The sequence below is a fragment of the Eubalaena glacialis genome, chromosome 6 (assembly GCF_028564815.1).
Source record: "Eubalaena glacialis isolate mEubGla1 chromosome 6, mEubGla1.1.hap2.+ XY, whole genome shotgun sequence".
Lineage (NCBI taxonomy): Eukaryota > Metazoa > Chordata > Mammalia > Artiodactyla > Balaenidae > Eubalaena > Eubalaena glacialis.
In genome coordinates this window covers 134,020,256-134,026,886 of record NC_083721.1, presented here as the reverse complement: position 1 = coordinate 134,026,886, position 6,631 = coordinate 134,020,256, and the positions used below count along the sequence as shown (strand labels likewise).

Sequence of the window (6,631 nt, the reverse complement as noted above, 5' to 3'; positions counted from 1 at the left end):
TAAATTTTAAAAGGACAGTCTCTTGGGAGAGACGACGTGCATGGTGGTTTCTGCAGGTGAGGGGTTACCTAGATGGATGGGAAGTGGGGGTATGGTGCAGCATTTACAGGAAGGGAGATTACATGTGAAGGCACAAAAGGGATGTGTGTCTAAGAACCACTGGCTTCGTGAGTGAGTAGAGAGCAAGGGAGGGGAAGAAGGTGCGTGTGAGGGGGACAGCAGGGCCAGATGGTGGAGGGAACTGTGTGCTACGGTGGCAAGTCTGGCCCCTGCAGGGAACGTTGAATACACTCTGGGAAGGCCTCACCTCTGGACACCTCCATCTCACCATGTCGCCCTCCCAAACCCACGGCTCCACCATCTCCCAGGACTAAGCCACCTCTAGACCCAACGCCAGATCCCACTCTACCCACAAACCACTGACTCCTTTCATCTCACATCTACGCTGCAACCTCTTAGACCCAAGGCTCCAGGCCTTCAATATTCTGGTCTAACTACCTTGCCCAGCTGGAGCTCACAGCTGACCACCTGAACTACATCTCACCAACACCCTAAACTCTCTTGCACTGCTGTCCTCACACCTGTCCAGAAAACCCACAATCCTCCATCAGCCCCCCAGTCAGCCTTCTCTCCTGTGGTGGGCTCCTAGCTGGGCCCCAGATCTATTCTCCTCTTCTTCCACAACACTAGAGTTTTAGCTGGTGACATGGCTGCCCAGCTAGACCCATTTCCCAGGCTTCTTTGCAGCCAGGTGCCTAAGTTCCCACCAATGGAATGTGAGCAGAAGTGATGTGTACAACTTCCCTCTGTCTTACCTAAGAGGAAATTATTTGCTTTCCACTTCTGCTCCTACCCCCTTTCAGGAGCTGGAACACTGATGTGCAGAGACCCAGCTCTGGCCATGCAGCCACATTAGCATAGTCTATGGAAAGGTGGAACAAGATGGAAGGGACCGAGGACCCTGAGCAGTTCTGAAAAAGGAGCCACTCCACCCTCCTCCCTTTGCACTGTAACATGAGAGAGAAATAAACATTTATCATATTTAACCCACTCCTTGTTACAGCAGATTCTACTACTGTCAAATGTGTGGAGAACAATGCCGCAACCCATCAGGGCAGTCCCGTCTCCAGGCCTCAGCTGAGGTCCACCTGCACTTGATCCTGATCAGCTCCCTTGCAAATTTCCCCTATCAAAGCTTCCAACTCTCATGTTTAGCAGGCCCCCATCCAACCTCTCACTCTCAACAATCCTGTCTTGTGGCACAACAAATGTGGAGACCACCAAGCAGGGTCTCCCACCATGTTCTACACACCCCTGCGGTCCTCTCCTCTTAGCTCAATGGTTGGCGTCCTTTCCTCTGTGCTCTGATTAGACTCCCTGGATTAAATTCACAGCTCCGCTACATACTACCTGTGCAACCCACCTCAGCCTTCCTTTCCTCAACCGCAAAATGGAGGTGACAATACTACTTAACAGGACTGTGAGGATTAAAGGAGATAATGCATGAAAAGCAACTGGTACAATGCCTGGCATATAGTCAGCAATGGGCACCTGCCACTAACATCACTGAAACAAATGTGACCACATCACTACCTGATGGAGGCCCCCCACTGAATCTCTGTCACCTACAGAACATAGTCTAAACCTCTCAGTATGTTAGGCCCTTCATGACACATCTGCCGTTTACCCCTGGAATCTTCTCTCTTGCCACTCTCTGCCTTGAACACTATGTTCTAATACCAAGCTGCCCACAGATCTAAAAAAACAAAAAACAAAAAAAAAACCCATTCACTGATTAGACAAATATATATTAAAGTGCCCACTTTTGGAGCATTAGTGACTACTCCAATAAATTAATTCCCCTTCCTGGAAAAAACCACCCACCTCCCTAAAAATCACCATGAGAAAAAGCCTATTTTTCATCCTGTGTCTGGGAAGTGATACTGAATTCAGTTTCCTAAAATAAAAGTTAGGTTACCCTTCTTTCAGCTTTAAAATGCGATGCTACGCTAAGATGGTTATGGGGAAAAAAGCAATCTTTATATCTACTTTTAAATCTTGTTTAATGCATGTGAAATGTTGTATCCCATGGAAAGGGAAGGAGGTTCCTTTCAGAGGGACATTTGACACATGAGCCAGATGGTGAGGCTGGCAACACAGGATGTTGAAGAGTAGGAAGACGGCCAAGGTGGCCAGCAAGGACAGTGGAGATAGGGGCAGGCCCTCAGGGCAGAGCCAGTCCCGGATTTTCACAAAGCGCACAGCACCTGGCTGCAGCCTCCTGTCTCTTCCTCTTCCTGCCTTCCCAGAACAGGCAAGAAGGACCCTAGGGAGTACTTTCCATGAGACAAGAGTCTGCTTAGCTGACCAAGAATGCCTGTCAGGTCAAATAAAGCTGCCCTCCTTTCAGTCGGGTCACCTGTGGGTCTTTCTAAGGGGAAAAAAAGAGCAACGGCCAGAGGGACGCTGCCTAGAGATCCCAACACAAAACTTAAACACAAGTTTATTAAGACATTGCACTTCCTGACGAAGAGATTACGGTCAAGTCAAACCCATTCTGGCCTGAGCAAGTCAGAGTTAGAGGAACTTTATTCAGAAATATGAACTCTAGTACTTTTCTGGGGCCAGGGCCTATGACCAATTCCTCCTCAAGTCTACCAGTGTCCAGAATGTCCTGTTCTCTGAGTTATGTAGACAACATCTAAGGTGTTCTTTAGATATATAGTAAGTAATGCTATCACCAAATAGTTCCAATTCAAAATTAACAAACCTTATATGAATGCAAATAGTCTTTAAAAAGGCATATAAAATATAGTCCAATAAATTCATGTGATATTTCATTAAATGAATAAACAAATGTTTAAGATCTTTTAATAAGAATTTTTATGGAGACAGATAGCTAATCTCTAGCTTACTTCCAAAGGCCCTAGGTAGTCAGACCATGAAGCTAGAGGAAAGGCACCTGGTGGGAGATACTGCAGGCCAAACACTGAGGAGAACAAAAATATCCCTGCCAGGCCAAATCTATAAAGTGGTGGCAGAATTATGGACTCGTGGAAAATAGTAGGGCCGAAGCCAAAGTAACAGCAATCACGATGGAATAGTAGGGTTTTCTGGACATAGAGGCTAAAATGTTCCCTAGTAATCCCTACCAGGCTTTCTCCTCAAATAATGGCAGTACTTACCAACCTGAAAACAAGCTGACTGGGCACTCTCTACATTGGCAAAGACTTCATAACCACTGCACTTCCTCTCATACTGACAGTACTCTGAAGCAGTGATATACTGCTAAAGGAGGCCAGATACCAGCCCCTTACCCCGTTTCTGCACAGTGGCAGACACTGCTAGTTGCCCACCAACAGCCATCCCTACTTTCCTACCAACGGAAGCCAAGTTTTGTTCAAGGTAAGAATGTGCTCAACTAAAAACTTTCCTCAAATGTGCATAAACTGATGAATGAATAGTATATATATATATATATACACACACATTACAATGGAAAATTTGGCAATAAAAAGGAATGAAACCCTGATACATGCTACAATATGAATGAACCTCAAAAATGTTATGCTAAGTGAAAGCAGCTAGACATAAAAAGTCACATATTGTATGATACCATTTACATGAAAGGTCTAGGATAGGCAAATCTAGAGAGACAGAAAATGGATTTGTGGTTGCCGAGGGCAGGGGTGGGGATGGAACTAGGAGTGACTGCTAACGGGCATGGGGTTGCTTTCTTTTTGTGTTGGTAAAAATGAATTCAATTGTGGTGATGATTGCACAACTCTATGAATATACTGAAAATCAGAGTTGTACACTTTAAATGGGTGACACGTGAATTAAATCTCAGTAAAGCTGTTGAAAAAAATCCAACAAAACCGATTTCCCAAGATGCTGGACTGCTAGGGGTGCCCATGTGCTACAGTTCTGTCCAGTAAGGTGCTGGTGGAAGTATACTATGGGAAAGTTGTCTCCTCAAAAAAAAGACTCAAGTAACTCATGCCTTTTGCCTTTCATCTTTTTCTCATCTTCCTGCCTACTAAAAGTCTAGGCCCTGGGGGTTCCCTCAGAACAAAAACATGTTAAAGATGACAGAGCAGCAAAAATGGAGGTAGCGGGTAATGGATGATATCCTGGGATCACTGCACGAGCCCTGGTTTGTCTCTCTCTGGAATTGTTATGGGAGAGAAATAAACCTGTACTTCATTAAGTGATTATAGTTGTATTTCTATCACTTGCAGCCAAAGGCTATCCCTAATGATGCACGCCTATCTAATATCAGCCTGGGCTGATTCTTAGAGCCAAGAAGGAAAAGGAAAAAAAAGTAGACTCAGAAAGACACAAAAAAGTTGATTCCAAATGTAACATTCAGACATCATGGAGTCAGCGTTAATTTTTTTTTAAAGGGTAAATAGTTATTTTACTTTCAAACTATACATGTTTTTCCCAATTTTTGTATACCCCCAAGGGAGTGCTTACCCCTCTCTGATAACAAATCACTAAAAAATGCTTTAGTTTTAAAATACTGATGAACCAAATACGAGCAAATGGCATATTATTATTATTATTATTATTATTATTTTTGGAGGGCCTGGTTCTTTATTTCAAAAAGACATTTATCAATGTTCAGTACCAAAACAGTTACACTATTGCTTTTTCTTTCTCCCAGTCGGCCCCCAAAGAGAAGACGCCAAAGGAAAGTACATTTTAAGCCAGTTTTGCTGTAGGATGCACACCTAACTGACCTCACCGAAACCTCTCCAAAAAGGGGGGATTGGGTAGGGAAAGAAACTTTAAAAGATCAGCACACTGCCAGCCCAGACTGTAGAGAGCTCTTACAGCCAGATGGGGTGACCAGTGTGCCCCAACCCCAAAGAAGCAAAGTTTCAAAATAATATAAAATTTAAGAACAATTTTGTACACAAGCTATTCAAGATTTCTCCAGCACTAACTGATACAACGTACAATGAGATGGCACTTTTAGAGACAGCAGCTTCAGACCCCGAAAAGGGTGATGAGTTTCATATGGCTAAATCAGTGGTAAAACATAATTTTCTTTCCTTTCTTTCAAGGAGGCAGGAGAGCAAATAAGTGGTCACCTCAAAATAAGGGGCACATGATCCATTCTGTGGGCGGTTGGGAAAGGGGTAGAGCTGGGACAAGGATTTGGTCTCAGAGGTCTCACCATCTTAATTTCGTTTGGTCACTTCTGATGGAAAAAAAAATAAAGTTGCCCCAAAATACTGTAAAGCTGAAAACCTGAACAGTGTTTTTTGTCTTCGTTTTTTTGGCTAACTCCTTCTGGAATCACCTTTCTGGTTTGGCGGGGACTTTTTGTACAGCAATGAGGTTTCCCAAAATGGAGTCCTTCTCTGGGCTGTCTGGCTCTCAGGAAGGCAGGCCCATACCTTTTTCCCTCCTCTATGGAGAGTGCAATATGCATTAAGCTGAAAAGTTACCTTCCAAAAGTGAGAAAGGGATTAGACTGCTGCTTCAGAACTATGGAATTATCTGGAATGTTTTACAAATGGCTGCTACATCAACAGCAAAAAAGGCAATTACAGAATGTGTCCATCACAGCAGGCTTTTCAAGACACTTAGCTTGTGCTCACATTCCCTTAAACGTTGTTCCCAAAGGTGCTCAGCCTCTAGCCCACATGGGATCTCTGGGGAGAGGCAGAGACAGTTTGGCGAAAAGGACCCAGGGGTGGGGGTGGGAGAGGTGGCAAAAGGAGAAAGCAGGCCTTCCAGTTAAAGATCAGCCCTCAGCTTAAAGGTCAGCTTCGGGCAGGGTGGCCTCAGCAGAGTCGGGGTCAGAGGGAGGAACAGCGCAGGGCGGGACTCGGGTGCTCCGCATCTCATCCAGGTCAAGCAGAGTCTGGTCCAGCATCCTTTGTGTACAGAGGTGCTCCTCTTTGGTGCATATCAGTTCATCTTCCAAATCACCAATTGTCTTTTCCAGCTTGGCTACCAATCTCTCAGCAAACTCAGCACGGGTCTCTGTCTCCTTGAGTTTATCAGTAAGAATTCTCTCTTCCTCATATGTCTTCTTTTTGAGAGTACTTTTCTTCAGCAGCACTCAGACACTTCCGGTTCTGGTCCATCAGTCTGACCTGCTCATCCATCTCTCGGCAATGGGACTCTGCCAGCTCAGCTCACTCCTCTGTGCGTTCCAAGTCTCCCTCAATAATCACCAACCTAAGAGCCACCTCTTCATACTTCCTATCTGCTCTTCTGCAATGTGCTTAGCTTCTTTGAGTTGGATTTCCTGGAGCTCCATTTTTTCTTCCTCTTCCAAGGCTCGGTTTTCAGTAACCTTCATGGCTCTCTCGCTGTCATCAGCAGCTTTCTCAGCTTCCTCCAGCGTTTTCAGGGCAGTGGCCAGGCGTTCTTGAGCGCGGTCCAGCTGTTCAACCAGCTGGCCCCTATGGTTCAAGGAGGCCGCCTCAGCCTGTTCCTGGGCCGCCTTTCTCCTCCACTTCCGCAGGAGGCGCTCGGCCCTCTCCGCGTCACCGGCCTGCAGCGGCAGAACCGGGTCTCGCGCTTCACCACCTCGGTGGTGGTGACCCTGGCCATGGTGCCGCCCGGCCCCTGCTCGCCTTCCAGTTCCTGCCTCCTCTGCCTGGAGCTG

At 45.8% G+C, this 6,631-nt stretch overlaps 1 pseudogene; it reads right to left on the bottom strand.

The window, feature by feature from the left end:
* Positions 1-5,713: 5,713 nt before the first annotated feature.
* Positions 5,714-6,631, bottom strand: LOC133093701 (tropomyosin alpha-3 chain-like; annotated as a pseudogene).